Source organism: Amblyraja radiata, chromosome 7, assembly GCF_010909765.2.
Source record: "Amblyraja radiata isolate CabotCenter1 chromosome 7, sAmbRad1.1.pri, whole genome shotgun sequence".
Classification (NCBI taxonomy): Eukaryota; Metazoa; Chordata; class Chondrichthyes; order Rajiformes; family Rajidae; genus Amblyraja; species Amblyraja radiata.
Window position 1 is genome coordinate 38,398,426 of NC_045962.1, and position 16,926 is coordinate 38,415,351.

The 16,926-nt window shown below is 43.8% G+C and overlaps 1 long non-coding RNA gene across 1 annotated transcript in view; it reads left to right on the top strand.

Annotated features, from left to right (window-relative positions):
- LOC116975310 overlaps window positions 1-16,926 on the top strand; it is an 18,331-nt gene continuing 1,405 nt past the window's right edge. The window contains exons 1-2 of the long non-coding RNA XR_004412591.1: window positions 1-11; window positions 2,748-2,753. This is a non-coding gene — a long non-coding RNA (uncharacterized LOC116975310). The remainder of the gene's footprint in view (window positions 12-2,747; window positions 2,754-16,926) is intronic.

Here is a 16,926-nt window from a genome sequence, read left to right on the forward strand (position 1 = left end):
AGATGCCGCATGTCCCACTGAGTTGCTCCAGCATTCTGTGTCTATCTTCAGTTTAAACCAGCATCTGCAGTTCCTTCCTAAGCATTGCCCTCTCCTTCACGCAATTTTTAATGTTCAAATTGCAGATAATGCAGGCCATTGAAATATTGCTCTGACAGCAAGCAAACATTTGCTAAAATTAATTCCATCCTGAGCTGTAAGCAAAAGCTCTCATCCGTCCGCCTCAAAAAAGACAATGGTTGCATGCTCCGATTCCATTCTAAGTTAGTATTTCAGAAACATTTCAATTACAATACCAAATCATTCCCTTGATAGTTTTCCTCATTTCTATTTTCAAATGACTGTAGAGAATATATCACTCCCGTACACTCTCACCAAATCGTTCAGTTTTTTACAAGGCGTTGACTTGACTTTAGGCATTTTGACGCTTGCAGGGGTAGATCCTATAGGAGCGGGGATGCAGACCTCTACAGGCAGGCCAAATATAAGCTGAGAAGAGGAATTAGAGCTGCCAAGGAAAGGTACTCTGGGAATTTGAGGAGCAAGTTCTCAGCAAATGACTCTTCTTCAGTGTGGAAGGGCTTGCAAGAAATCACAAGCTACAAGAGGAAAACCCCCTGCTCCTTGGACAATCGTCAGCTGACCAACCACCTGAACGAGTTCTACTGCAGGTTTGATAAACAGAAACTTAACCTTGGTACCCCCACACCCCATCCCAACCAACACTTCACACCTACTTAAAGCATGACTCCAGTTCCAGTTTGAAAAGACTGGACCCTTTCCCACGCATAACATGTCCCTCTCCACTTCACACCCACTTACAGCCGGGTTTCGTTAAATTGCGTTAAAACGGCAAAAAACGGCTAATTAATTCCATCCTGAGCACTCAATCATGAATAAGGCATTATCTTCCTGAAATCATCAAAAAAAGACATGAAAAGGCACATGGCATTTATGGCAAAATCCTGGCTCTACTGATGACACATTCCACGGAAGTCGGGTCCGGTTTGCTAAAATGGCGGACGTCTCGCCCTACACGTTAGTCCATTGGATTTTGCAGGAGTGGACCATCTTGCTCCGCTCTATGATCTTGGCTCTGCATATCAATGCCGTAAAGGATATTTGGTCCAAGTAATTTATATACATCACATACAACGGCGACTTCTCCCGCTCGAATTGCGGGTTGAGAGTGACCTGGAGCGGGGCCTTACATCGCCCGGCGCGGCTTTAAATTGCCGCGGACTTGCTAGCACCCGCCGGGGACTCCAACATCAAGACCCGGAGCAGGGCCTTACATCGCCCGGCGTGGCTTTAAATGGCCACAGACTTGCTAGCGCTCGTCGGGGGCTTTGACTCTGACATCGGGAGAAGAATGGAGAGCAGGGGAGAGACAAGACTTTGCCTTCCATCACAGTGAGGAGGAGATTCACTGTGATGGATGTTTGTGTAAATTGTGTTGGTGTGTGTCTTGGTTCTTTTCTTGTATGGCTGCAGAAACCAAATTTCGGTTGAACCTCATGTGAGGTTCAAATGACAAATAAATGGTATTGTATTGTATTAATAATAATAATACATTTTATTTATGGGCGCCTTTCAATAGTCTCAAGGACACCTTACAAAAATTTAGCAAGTAGAGGAAAAACATGTAAGCGGAATGAAATAAATAGTAGAGATATGACTAGTACACAAATTAGAGACAGAATTCAATTCAAAACACAATATGAGGCAATTCAAGCACAGATGAAAAGGGAGGGGGACGTGGGGCTAAGGATAGGCAGAGGTGAAGAGATGGGTCTTGAGGCGGGACTGGAAGATGGTGAGGGACACGGAATTGCGGATCAGTTGGGGGAGGGAGTTCCAGAGCCTGGGAGCTGCCCTGGAGAAGGCTCTGTTCCCAAAACTGCGGAGGTTGGACTTGTGGATGGAGAGGAGACCGGCTGATGTGGATCTGAGGGACCGTGAGGGTTGGTAGGGGGAGAGGAGGTCAGTGAGATATGGGGGGGGCCAGATGGTGGAGGGCTTTGTAGGTGAGGACCAGGAATTTGTAGGTGATCCGGTGGGAGATGGGAAGCCAGTGAAGTTGTTTGAGGACTGGAGTGATGTGATGCCAGGATTTGGTGTGGGTGATGAGTCGGGCGGCTGCGTTCTGGACCAGTTGGAGTCGGTTGATGTAGGTGGAGCTGATGCCAAGGAGAAGTGAGTTGCAGTAGTCCAGTCGGGAGGAGATGAAGGCATGGATGAGTCTTTCAGCAGCGGGAGGTGTGAGAGAGGGTCCGATTTTGGCGATGTTGCGGAGGTGAAAGAAGAAGGTTTTAATGACATGGCGGATGTGAGGCTCAAGGGAGAGGGTGGAATTGCATTGTATTGTATTGTACAACAGAGATCCGAGCACTGCTCCCTGCAGAGTACCTCTGGTCACAGAACTCCAACCAGAATTATATCCTTCCACCACTACCCTCTGTGTTCTATGGGTAAGCCTGGTCTGAATTCAAGTCACTGAGGATCCCATGCAACCTAATCATCTGCATCATTAGTCAGTATGGATAGAACTGAGGAATTATAAGGGTAAAAAGACCCTAATGGGAGTTATTTACAGGCCCCCAAACAGTAGTCTGGATATAGGGTGCAAGTTGAATCAAGAGTTAAAATTGTCATGTCGCAAAGGTAATCCTACAGTTGTTATGGGATATTTCAACATGCAGGTAGACTGGGAAAATCAGGTTGGTGCTGGACCCCAAGAATGGGAGTTTGTGGTGTGCCTCTGTGAAGGATTCTAAGAGTAGCTTGAACTGGAGCAGACCAGGGAGAAGGCAATTCTGGATTTAGTGTTGTGTAATGAACCGGATTTGAGGTTCATTAAGGGAACTTGATGTAAAGGAGCCATAAGGAGGTAGTGACCATAATATGATAAATTTTAATCTATAATTTGAGAGGGAGAAGAGAAAATCGGAAGTGTCAGTATTACAGTTGAATAAAGGGGACTATGGAGCCATGAGGGAAGAGCTGACCAAAGTTGACTGGAAAGATACCCTAGCAGGGATGACAGTGGAACAACAATGGCAGGTGTATCTGGGAATAATACAGAAGGTGCAGGATCAGTTCATTCCAAAGAGGAAGAAAGATTTCAAGGGGAGTAAGGGGCAACCATGGCTGACAAGGGAAGTCAAGGACAGTATAAAAATAAAAGAGAAGAAGTATAACATAGCAAAGATGAGCGAAAAGCCAGAGGATTGGGAAATGTTTAAAGAGCAACAGAAGATAACTAAAAAGGCAATACGGATAGAAAAGATGAAGGTAAGCTAGCCAAGAATATAAAGAGGATGGTAAAACCTTCTTTAGGTATGTGGAGGAAAAATTTAGTTAAGACCAAAGTTGGACCCTTGAAGACTGAAACAGGTGAATTTATTATAGGGAACAAGGAAATAAACGGCAGACGAGTTGAACAGGTACTTTGGATCCGTATTCACAAAGGAAGACACAAACAATGTCCCTGATGTGCTATTGGCCAGAGGATCTAGGATGACGGAAGAACTGAAAGAAATTCACATTAAGCAGGAGATCGTATTGGGTAGACTGATGGGACTGAAGGCTGTTAAATCCCCAGGTCTGCATTCCAGGGTACTTAAGGAAGTGGCTCTAGAAATCGTGGACGCATTGGTGATCATTTTCCAATGTTCTATAGATTCAGGATCAGTTCCTGTGGATTGAAGGGTAACAAATGTTATCCCACGTTTTAAAAAAGATGGGAGAGAGTAAACAGGGAATTCTAGACCAGTTAGTCTGACATCGGTGGAGTCAATTAAAAAGATGAAATAGCAGCACATTTGGATAGCAGTAATAGGATTGGTCCGAGTCAGCATGGATTTACAAAGGGGAAATCATGCTTAACTAAACTTCTGGAATTTTTTGAGGATGGAACTAGGAAAATAGACAAGGGAGAGCCAGTGGATGTAGTGTACCTGGACTTTCAGAAAGCATTTGATAAGGTCCTACATAGGAGATTAGTGGGCAAAATTAGAGCACATGGTATTGGGGGTAGGGTACTGACATGGATAGAAAATTGGTTGGCAGACAGGAAACAAAGAGTAGGGATTAATGGGTCCCTTTCAGAATGGCAGGCAGTGACTAGTGGGGTACCGCAAGGCTCGCTGCTGGGACCACAGCTATTTACAATATACATTAATGATTTAGATGAAGGGATTAAAAGTAACATTAGCAAATTTGCAGATGACACAAAGCTGGATGGCAGTGTGAACTGTGAGGAGCTTGCTATGTGGATGCAGGGTGACTTGGACAGGTTGGATGAGTGCGCAGATGCATGGCAGATGCAATTCAACGTGGATAAATATGAGGTTATCCACTTTAGTGGCAAAAACAGGAAGGCAGATTATTATCTGAATGGTGTCAAGTTGGGAAAAAGGGAAGTATAACAAGATCTGGGGGTCCTTGTTCATCAGTCACCGAAAGTAAGCATGCAGAAAGTAAGCATGGCATGTTGGCCTTCATAACAAGAGGTTGAGAATAGGATCCAAGAGGTCCTTCTGCAGTTGTACAGGGCCCTAGTGAGACCACACCTGGAGTATTATGTGCTGTTTTGGTCTCCAAATTTGAGGAAGGACATTCTTGCTATTGAGGGAGTGCAGCGTAGGTTCACAAGGTTAATTCCCGGGATTGCGGGACTGTCATGTGTTGATAAAATGGGGCGGCTGGGAATGTATACTCTGGAATTTAGAAGAATGAGAGGGGATCTTATTGAAACATATAAGATTATTAAGGGTTTGGACACGCTAGAGGCAGGAAACATGTTCCCGATGTTGGGGGAGTCCAGAATCAGGGGCCACAGTTTAAGAATAAGGGGTAAGCCATTTAGAACGGAGTTGTGGAAAAACTTTTTCACACAGAGGGATGTCAATCTGTGGAATTCTCTGCCTCAGAAGGCAGTGGAGGCCAATTCTGTGGATGCTTTCAAGAGAGAGTTAGAAGATAGCGGAGTCAGGGGATATGGTTAGAAGGCAGGAACCGGGTACTAATTGTGGATGATCAGCCATGATCACAGTGAATGGCTGTGCTGGCTTGAAGGGCCAAATGGCCTCCTCCTGCACCTATTATCTATTGTCTATTGCGTTACCAAGTGGAACTTTGTCAAAGGCCTAAATAACTAAAGTCCTGTAGTCAACATCCACTGTCCTACCCTAAACAATCACCTTTATTGACTCCTCAAAAAAATCAGTCAAGTTTGTAAATCTTGCTGACCTAATTTTCCCATTCTCTTCCAAATTAGAGTAAATATAATCCTTAATAAGCCTCCCCAATTGCTTCCCTTCCACTGATGTGAGCCTAGTAGAACAGAGAAAAGTACAGCACAGGAACAATGCCATTGGTCCATAACATCAGTGCCTTACATAATGCCAAGATAAACTAACCTCATCTGCCTACACACTATCCATATGCCTCCATTCTCTGCATACACATGTGCCTATCTAAAAGCCATAATCGTATCTGCTTCCACCACCACCCTCACAACGTGTAAACACCTTGCCCCACACATCTCCTTTAAACTTTACAATATACATTAACCTTTAAGCTGTGTTCTCTAGTCTTTGACATTTCAGCACTGGGGAGAAAGATTCTGAATGTCTACCCTATCTGTGCCTCTTATAATTTTATATACGTCTCCCTTTAACCTCCAGTGTTTGACAGAATACAATCCAGGTTTGTCCAACCTTTCCCAAAAGCTAATACCCCCTAATCCAGGCAGCATTCTAGTAGACCTCTTCTGTACGCTCTCCAAAGCCTCAACATGCTTCCTGTATTGGGGCCCCCCATAACTTAAGGGCGGCACGTAGCACATCGGTAGAGTTGCTGCTTTGCAGCCCCATACTCCAAAGACGTACAGATTTGTCAGTTAATTGGCTTGGTAAAATTGTAAATTGTCCCTAGTGTGTGTAAGGTAGTGTTAATGTGCGGGGATCGCTGGTCGGTGTGGAATCGGTGGGCCAAAGGGCCTATTTCCGTGCTGTATCTCTAAACTAAACAGCATGCAATACTACAAATGCAGCCTAAATAAAGTCTTATTAAGCTGCAACATGACTTTGATTTTTATACACAATTAGACCAAGTGGGACCCATTGGGCCCCGTTCCCCCAACTTAATATTTCACCACTCACCCATAGCCCCCAACTGTGCAGGCGCGGCTCATTTCCCCTCATCCACCAACACTCCCACCTCCACCTCTTCATCCTCCCTTTTCTTTCCTCTCCTCCTCTCCTCCTCCACTCCCTTACTCACATCTCCCTCTCCTTTTCCCTACCCTCAGTCGCTCCCTCCGTCCCTCCATAACCCACTCCCGTCCCCACCCCCCTTGACGTCGTTGTGAGGTGGAAGCCACTGCATTTTTCATTTTATGTAAATGAGATCCCATTGTGATGTCATGGTGGAACACTGCTGTGTTTTTTAAAACTGAGTTTTTTAAATGTAAATGAGATGTCATTGTGGGGTGGAACACTGCTGATGGGCAGTTTATGTAAATGAGATCACATTGTGAAGTCATAGCTGCTAACTGCCAGTGCAAGTTCAAGTGATTTTTGTCAAAGTGGGATTTTGTAAAGTTTAAAATGTGAATAACTTGTAAAATATACCATCGATCTGAATGAAACTTGATATACCACACACCAGGACAATGGTAAGATGGGACAAAATTTGTAGCGCTATCGTGTACTGTCTTACCGTAATTTCAGAAGCACAGCCCTCTCCCCTCACAGACAGACATAGAAACAAACACGATGAGAGTTTTTAGTATCACACTACTAACTCCCCACACACACACTAACCCCCCTCAGATTAGCTGCTAAATGAGATCCCATTGTGATGTACCCATTCCCCAACGCAACCCGTTCTCCAATGCAGTAATCCCCTCCCTCATTCTAAACTTTAAAAAAAATGCAATTGCACTAAGATTTGTTATCCAAATCTAATCATTAAACTTTGCTGTGCTGGGTTAGGCTGGCAGATTCTTTCCCTGAAGGACATTTGCTGTGAGTGTTCTGGGATAGAAACATTGTAGCGGTAGGGCATTGTGACGTAATAACTGCCAGTGCAGATTTGAAGATATCCAACTTTTAAATGTCACTTTAAAACTTTTAAATCTCCCCCATTACGTCTCTCTCCTTACAACAATGTAAAATCACCCTGAGAACCATGACCTCCAGGTTCAAGAACAGCTTTAGAGATACAGTGTGACTCACCGAGCCTGCGTCGATCACCCCATGCACTAGCACTATCCTACACTCTAGGGACAGTTTACAATTTTTCCCAAAGCCAAATGACCTACAAACCTGTACAAACTCCGTACCGACAGAAAATCTGTATAACATTGGTTTATTGAAACATATTTATGAATAAATCCTCTGCAAGATTATATTTTTCTCTTTATACCAAATTATCTAAATAATATACACCAAAGTAGTTGACCATTACTGATTGCATAATAGTTGTTTGGTTCATTTGAGACTTGGTAGAATTATATAACATAATGAGAGGCATAGATAGGGTAGACAGGGTAGATAAGGTATTGGTCATTTTAAGCAATAAAGATATAAACTAAAACAAAGTGAAATTCCTCTGAAAATGCGCATTCAAAACTTCCTGACCATATTTAAAATTCTTTGACAGGGAAAGTTTGCATCACAGAGTTCTCTTGATAGTCTTTATCTTGTTCACTTCTGACCAAGTGTAGATGAGAGTGAAAAATGGTTTAAGGTATACTAGACCAAGTGGGACCCGTTAGGTCCCATCCCCCAACGCGGTGGGAGGGGGGGGGGGGGGGGGGGGGGTGGGGGGGGAGGGCTGGATCCCGAACGCAATATTCCACCACTCACCCATAGGTCCCAATACTCACCACTCCCTAGAGAGGGAGGGAGGTAGAGAGGGGGGGGGGGGGCGCAGAGAGGCGGGGGGGGGGGGGGGGGGAGTGAGGAAGGGGGAGGGGGTAGAGGGAGAGGGTTGACTGGGAGGGGGAGGGCGTAGAGAGGGAGGGGTGTAGAGAGAGAGGTTGGTGACCGACTCCGAACTCCAGCAACAGCAGCTTCGTCCGCCCCGAATCATGGGGCTTCAATCGGCCTGTTCGCGGGGCCTTTCATCGCCCGGCGCGGCTTAAAATCGGCCGGGGCATCTTCCATCGCCCAGCGGGGGCTTCAACATCGGCAGCCTCGATCGTCTCGACGCAGCAATTTGACCGCTGGGCAGTGGAAGATCCCGCGGCCGATTTTAAGCCGCGCCGGGCAATGAATGACCCCACGAACGGGCCAATTCAAGCATCGCTCTATGATCTTTGCTCCACCAGGATGTCTCCCTCCTCCAATCACCGCACTCTATCCTCAGTCCCACCTCCTACTTCCGCCTCTGACCGACACCTCCCTCCTCCAATCATCATGCTGAATCATTATGTCCTGCCCCCCCCACCCCACTGCCTGCTGAACGACGTCTCTCTCGTCCAATCAGCGTCCTCGATCATCAGTCCCACCACCACTGTCTCGCAGAAAGCCGATATTTGTAATAGTTTTTTTTCCACTAAATTTTACCTTGCATATTTCTTCTTCTCCCCCCGTTTTACCTTTTTAGTTACTTTCTGTTGGTTTTTAAAAGCTTCCCAATCCTCTTGCTTCTCACTAATCTTTGCCATGTTATATGTCTCTTTTCTTTTATGCTGTCTTTGACTTCCTTTGTCAGCCACGATCACCTCATTCTCTAGTATGCTTCTTCCTCTTTGGCATGAAATGATCCTAGGTCTTCCAAATTACTCCCAGGAACTCCTGCCATTGATGCTCCTACGTCATTCCTGCTCCAGTCCTTTTACCATCAACTTTAGCCAGCTTCTCCTTCATGCCTCTGTAGTTACCTTTACTCACAACAGTAATACTGACGCATCTGATTTCATCTTCTTCTCAAACTGCAGGTTGAATCTTATCATATTACTAGACTAAGTGGGACCCGTTGGGTCCCAGCATCATACGGGAGGGCTGGTCACCAACGCAATATTCCACCTCTCCACCAATTCCAATATTGCTCGCCAGTGGGGGGGGGGGCTTTCTGTTGCTCTAGTATGGGTGTTGCGGGCCGAAGGTTCTGGTTTCCAGAGGGCTAGTATAGACATTGTGGGCCGAATGGATTCTTGCAACGATTTTAAAAGCCAACCCAAGGCAAACAATTTGGCTGCAGCCACCTGACAACCAAAATTCATTTTGTGAACACAAACATTTTTAAAAAGGCTTGTCAAACAATTGGGTTGCAGCCACCTGACAACCAAAATTCATTTTGTGAACACAAACTTTTTAAAAAGGTGAGGCAAACAATTTGGCAGCAGCCACATCGAGGGGACTCACCGTGGAGTAGACGTGCGTTCAGTGTTATTCACAGCTCAGAGAGCCGTGACCCTCCCGCCTCCTGGGACTGGCAAAGACTGAGTGAGGCACGACACTTCCGGGTTTTATAGTCCCTCCCCCCTCCCGCCAGCAGAGAGAATGGGGAAATTTTTTAAAACATTAATATCTCTCAGATTTTTTCATCAATGGGAAAAATCCTCTGGTCCCGGAAGGCGGAGGGGGGCTCTGAGCGAGGTGGCCAAAAATAATGGCCGTAGGTGGCAGCGTTCTCTCGGAAATCGCAGCACAGTGAGCCAAAAGCAGTCAAGATCAGACTTTTAGTAATATAGATAGTCACTACCTCCTCTGGGTTCCTTTACATTAAGCTCCCTTATCAAATCCAGTTTGTTATACAATAGCAAGTCCAGAATTGCATTTTCACTAGTAGGCTCGACTACAAGCTGTTCTATGAAGCCATTTCATGGGTATTCAACACATTCTTTCTCTTGGGATCCAGTCAACCTGCATATTGAAATCCCCCATGACCACATGGCCGATTGTATCTCCTGATGTAATTTGCACCCTACATCCTGGACATTGTTCGGAGACCTGTATATAACTCTCATCGTGTTTTTTTTTACCGTTGCAGTTTCTTAGCTTTACTCATTCCTTACCAGCAGAGCTCACCCACCCCATCTGCCCCCCTGTCTTTTTTATAGGGTGTATAACCTTGAATATTCATCTCCCAGCCCCAATCCTCTTTCAGCCATGTCTCTGTGATCCCTCGTCATACATACCAATTTCTAACTACAAGTAACTAGGTTTTCCCACAATATTTGATCCTTGTTTTAACTCTGCTGGAGTTGTCTCCAGCTAACTGACAACTGGCAATTTTCTACCTGTTTGAAAAAATAAATCTCCTTGTTTGCACATAAAGCAACTCCTCTTATTCATGATCAGTTTTCTTGGCCTCAGCCTGGTTTACAAACTGATTACTGCCTCTCCCAACTTGACCTTTAAGTCACCGTAACTATATTGACATTATTTCTCATCATGCTTCTCCAGTATGCAAGGATCTTGGTTTAGCCATATTACAAACTTCCTCAATTTTCTTGTAATTTCCAGCATTTCTTGTAACAGAGGTGTGGCACTTTAAAATGTCAAAACAGGGCAGGACAGTAGAGAGCATGTTGCCTCGTGGCTTGGTTCGGCAACTTGAGCGCCCAGGAGTAGAAAAGACTGCAAAAAGTTGTAAACACTGCCCAGTTCATCATCGGCTCTGACCTCCCTACCATCGAGGGGATCTATCGCAGTCGCTGCCTCAAAAAGGCTGACAGCATCATCAAGGATCCACACCATCCTGGCCACACACTCATCTCCCCGCTGCCTTCACGCAGAAGGTACAGGAGCCTGAAATCTGCAACATCCAGGTTCAGGAACAGCTGCTTCCCCACAGCCATCAGGCTATTAAACTCAACTCAAACAAAACTCTGAACATTAATAGCCCATTGCACTTTATCTGCTTATTTAAGTGTATATATATATATATATTCAATGGTATATGGTCACACTGATCTGTTCTGTATTTATTTATGCCTACTATATTCTGTTGTGCTGAAGCAAAGCAAGAATTTCACTGTCTTATCTGGGACACATGACAATAAACTCTCTTGAATCTTGACATACACAGTAAATATTAATGCCCTGGAGAGTGTTGTAGAACAGAGAGATATGGAGTGCACTTGCTTTGTTCCTGGAAGTGACGAGTCAGGTGGACAGTGTGGTGAAGAAGGCATTTGGCACACGAGCCTTCATTGGGAACAGTAATGAGTACACAAATTGGGACATCTGATGTAGCTGTGCAAGTCAATGATGAGGCTATGCCTGGAGTACTAAGTGCAGTTCGGGTCGACCAGCTATAGGAAGGATATCATTAAGTTAGAAAGGATGCAGAAAAGATTCACCAAGATTTTTACCTGGACTTTCAGTCTTGAGATATAGGGAAAGCCTGTATAGGCTGGGACTTTTATCATTGGAACATAGGAGGCTGAGGGATTATCTTATTGGAATATTTAAAAAATCATAAGGGGACATGGATAAAGTGAAAGCTCACAGTCTTTTTTCCCAGAGTAGAGGATTGTAAAACTAGAGCACAGGTGAGAGGGCCGAGATTTAATACAGACCTCAGGCATAACTTTTTCACTCAGTGAGTAGTCTGTATCCGGAATGAGCTGCCAGGGGAAGCTATAATAACAGATACAATTACAATTTTTAAAAGAGGTTTGTATAGATATATGCTGAGGAAGGGCTTGGAGGGATATGGGCCAATTAAAGGCAAATAGGATCAGCACAGAATGCCAATTTAGTTGACATGGACAAGGTGAGCTGAAGGGCCTGTTTCCATGCTATAAATGAGAATTTACTATCACTGGTCAAAGCATAAATAAAAATAGCTTCTCCCCAAGTGTTCCCCATCTCTATTATGTGTTTTTTTTTAGCAGTGGTTAGAGAAGAATTATGCCTTTTTTCTTTGGATAGTAACTCATATAACCATATAACCATATGTCCTCCAATTTTTCAAATTGTTAAGACATTTTTTTTTTGTGCTGGAACTATCTGCCAAATAAGACAAAGGTACTCCTCAGGTATTCAGAAACAATTAGCACTTCTGAGAATTGGATACAAACATCAGTAGAACAGTCAGAATAAGGTGCGTCTATCAGGTCTTTCCCCTTTGCCTTGGCTGGCTTTCACATCTGCTATTATTATTGTGCAAGAGTTGTTTTCCAGTAACAAGGATTAGTGTGCACTAAAGATGACTCCCTATACAATACAAAATTTTAACATTATTTTGGATGAGTCATTGTACACACATGTCATTGCAAAGTTCAACAGAATGGTCTTGCATGTGTTTGCCAAATTGTATACAGTATACCATTGCAATAACAATCATTCAGAAAGAAACTTGGGTTTTAAAATCTTCCCCATCCTCCCTCAGCTTGCAATGTGCTGATGATACCTGGTCCTATTTGTCCATCAACTTCCTTCATTCCTACCCTTACTCTTAATTCCTGGGCTGTGTGACATGGAACAAAAAACCCCCCAGAAATTCCCCCCAATGCTGGGAAGAGTGATGCTGTCTTCTCCGGTACCTGTAACAGACCCCAAAAGCTGTATGAAACTGATCCAGATATATCATTAGGTTGATGTTGTATTGTGAGAGTTTTGGGCATGATATCTCTACCAACACTAAAACTACGTGTTTTCATCTCTGTAAAATGACCTTGCTTCAGCACATCTACTGTTGAAACCTTCATCTATGTTACCACTGCACGTGGACTTTCCAATGCACTTCTGGTGAGATTTCCATGTTTTATGCTCTGTAAAACTCAGGTGCTTCAAGATACTGACAACAATGTCTTGACTCACTTGAGCATCTCTGTGCTTGATGATATGCACAAATTCTATCAGTTTTATCGTCAAAAAACACAGTAGTTTAGTTAAATACAATTTTCCTTCCTGAAATCTGGAAAAGCTGCAGAGAAGATTTACAAGGATGTTGCCAGGACTTGAGGGCCTGAGCTACAGGGAGAGGTTGCACAGACTATGACTTTATTTCTTGGTGCACAGGAGGCTGTATCATCTTATAAAGGTGGTCATCTTATAAAGGTGTATGAATGAATGAATGAATGAATGAATGAATGAATGAATGAATGAATGAATGAATGAATGAATGAATGAATGAATGAGGGGAAGGGCAGCCAAGACGATAGGGCATAGAATTCAAGGTCTGGAGGGAAAGTTTTAATAGGAACATGATCACCAACGTTTTCACACGCAGGGTGGTGGGGATATGGAACAAGCTGCCAGAGGAAGTAGTTGAAGCAGATGTAATAGCAACATTTAAAGGATACACACAAGGAACTACATATGCTGGTTTACCAAGAAATACATAAAGTGCTGGAATAACTCAGCGATTCAGGTCAGGACAAGGGTCTCAATCTGAAATGCCGCCTTTCCATGTTCTCCAGAGATGCTGCCCAACTTGCTGAGTTACTCCAGCACTTTGTGAACATCTAAAAGGTATTTGGACAAGTACATAGTACAAGTACATTTGGACAAGTACATGCTCAGAAGTGTAAGGAAAAGAAGGGGAGGGCAATTGTAATAGGGGACTCTATAGTCAGGGGGTCGGATAGGCGATTCTGTGGACGCAGACAGGAGTCCCGGATGGTAGTTTGCCTCCCTGGTGCCAGGGTCAGGGATGTGTCTGACCGTGTCCAAGAAATCCTGAAATGGGAGGGAGAGGAGCCTGAGGTTGTGGTGCATATAGGTACCAACGACATAGGTAAAAAAAGAGAAGAGGTCCTGAAAGAAGAATTTAGGGAGTTAGGTAGAGAGTTAAGGAGAAGGACTGGAAAGGTAACAATCTCAGGATTACTGCCTGTGCCACGCGACAGTGAGAGTAGGAATGGAGCGAGGTGGAGGATAAATGCGTGGATGAGGGACTGGTGCAGTGGGTATGGATTCAAGTTTCTGGATCATTGGGACCTCTTTTGGGGAAGGTGCGACCTGCACAGAAAGGACGGGTTGCACTTGAACTCAAGGGGGACCAATATCCTGGCGGGGAGATTTGCAAAGGCTACTGGGGAGACTTTAAACTAGTATGGTTGGGGGGAGGGACTCAAATTGGGAAAGCTAGCAGTCAGTGTGTGAAGCAGGGGGCAGAGAATGGTAGCACTCTGACCCAAAATGTAGGGGAGAGAGAAGAAAAAGAAAAAAATCAGAGAATAAGAGAGGGTGGGTTTCTTAAATGTGTATATTTTAATGCTAGGAGCATTGTAAGAAAAGTGGATGAACTTAGAGCCTGGATTGACACCTGGAAGTATGATGTTGTGGCGATCAGTGAAACATGGTTGCAGGAGGGTTGTGATTGGAAACGAAATATTCCAGGATTTCGTTGCTTCAGGTGTGATAGAATTGGAGGGGCAAGAGGTGGAGGTGTTGCATTGCTTATCAGGGAAGATATTACAGCAGTGCTTTGGCAGGATAGATTAGAGGGCTCGTCTAGGGAGGCTATTTGGGTGGAACTGAGAAATGGGAAAGGGGTAGCAACACTTATAGGGGTGTATTATAGACCGCCAAATGGGGAGCGAGAATTGGAAGAGCAAATATGTAAGGAGATTGCAGATATTAGTAGTAAGCACAAGGTAGTGATTGTGGGAGATTTCAATTTTCCACACATAGACTGGGAAACACATTCTGTAAATGGGCTGGATGGGTTGGAGTTTGTAAAATGTGTGCAGGATAGTTTTTTGCAACAATACATAGAAGTACCTACTAGAGAAGGGGCGGGTACTGGACCTCCTGTTAGGAAATGAGATGGGTCAGGTGGCAGAGGTATGCGTTGGGGAACAGTTCGGGACCAGTGATCACAATACCATTAGTTTCAATATAATTATGGAGAGGGACAAAACTGGACCTAGGGTTGAGATTTTTGATTGGAGAAAGGCTAACTTTGAGGAGATGCGAAAGGATTTAAAAGGAGTAAATTGGGACAGTTTGTTTTATGGGAAAGATGTGGAAGAGAAATGGAGTACATTTAAAGGTGAAATTTTAAGAGTACAGAATCTATATGTCCCTGTTCGGTTGAAAGGAAATCGTAAAAATTGTAAAGAGCCATGGTTTTCAAGGGAAATTGGACACTTGGTTCGGAAAAAGAGGGATATCTACAATAGTTATAGGCAGCATGGAGTAAATGAGGTGCTTGAGGAGTATAAAGAATGTAAAAAGAATCTTAAGAAAGAAATTAGAAAAGCTAAAAGAAGATATGAGGTTGCTTTGGCAAGTAAGGTAAAAGTAAATCCGAAGGGTTTCTACCGCTATATTAATAGCAAAAGGATAACGAGGGATAAAATTGGTCCATTAGAGAGTCAGAGTGGCCAACTATCTGCAGAGCCAAAAGAGATGGGGGAGATATTGAACAGTTTCTTTTCTTCGGTATTCACCAAGGAGAAGGATATTGAATTATGTGAGGTAAGGGAAACAAGTAGAGTAGCTATGGAAACTATGAGGATCAAAGAAGAGGAAGTACTGACACTTTTGAGAAATATAAAAGTGGATAAGTCTCCAGGTCCGGACAGGATATTCCCTAGGACATTGAGGGAAGTTAGTGTAGAAATAGCAGGGGCTATGGCAGAAATATTTCAAATGTCATTAGAAACGGGAATAGTGCCGGAGGATTGGCGTACTGCGCATGTTGTTCCATTGTTTAAAAAGGGGTCTAAGAGTAAACCTAGCAATTATAGACCTATTAGTTTGACGTCAGTGGTGGGCAAATTAATGGAAAGAATACTTAGAGAAAATATATATAAGCATCTGGATAAACAGGGTCTGATTAGGAACAGTCAACATGGATTTGTGCCTGGAAGGTCATGTTTAACTAATCTTCTTGAATTTTTTGAAGATGTTACTCGGGAAATTGATGAGGGTAAAGCAGTGGATGTTGTGTATATGGACTTCAGTAAGGCCTTTGACAAGGTTCCTCATGGAAGGTTGGTTAAGAAGGTTCAATGGTTGGGTATTAATGGTGGAGTAGCAAGATGGATTCAACAGTGGCTGAATGGGAGATGCCAGAGAGTAATGGTGGATGGTTGTTTGTCAGGTTGGAGGCCAGTGACGAGTGGGGTGCCACAGGGATCTGTGTTGGGTCCACTGTTGTTTGTCATGTACATCAATGATCTGGACGATGGTGTGGTAAATTGGATTAGTAAGTATGCAGATGATACTAAGATAGGTGGGGTTGCGGGTAATGAAGAAGAGTTTCAAAGTCTACAGAGAGATTTATGCCAGTTGGAAGAGTGGGCTGAAAGATGGCAGATGGAGTTTAATGCTGATAAGTGTGAGGTGCTACATCTTGGCAGGACAAATCAAAATAGGACGTACATGGTAAATGGTAGGGAATTGAAGAATGTAGGTGAACAGAGGGATCTGGGAATAACTGTGCACAGTTCCATGAAAGTGGAATCTCATGTAGATAGGGTGGTAAAGAAAGCTTTTGGTGTGCTGGCCTTTATAAATCAGAGCATTGAGTATAGAAGTTGGGATGTAATGTTAAAATTGTACAAGGCATTGGTGAGGCCAATTCTGGAGTATGGTGTACAATTTTGGTCGCCTAATTATAGGAAGGATGTCAACAAAATAGAGAGAGTACAGAGGAGATTTACTAGAATGTTGCCTGGGTTTCAGCAACTAAGTTACAGAGAAAGGTTGAACAAGTTAGGGCTTTATTCTTTGGAGCGCAGAAGGTTAAGGGGGGACTTGATAGAGGTTTTTAAAATGATGAGAGGGATAGACAGAGTTGACGTGGAAAAGCTTTTCCCACTGAGAGTAGGGAAGATTCAAACAAGGGGACATGACTTGAGAATTAAGGGACTGAAGTTTAGGGGTAACATGAGGGGGAACTTCTTTACTCAGAGAGTGGTAGCTGTGTGGAATGAGCTTCCAGTGAAGGTGGTGGAGGCAGGTTCGTTTTTATCATTTAAAAATAAATTGGATAGTTATATGG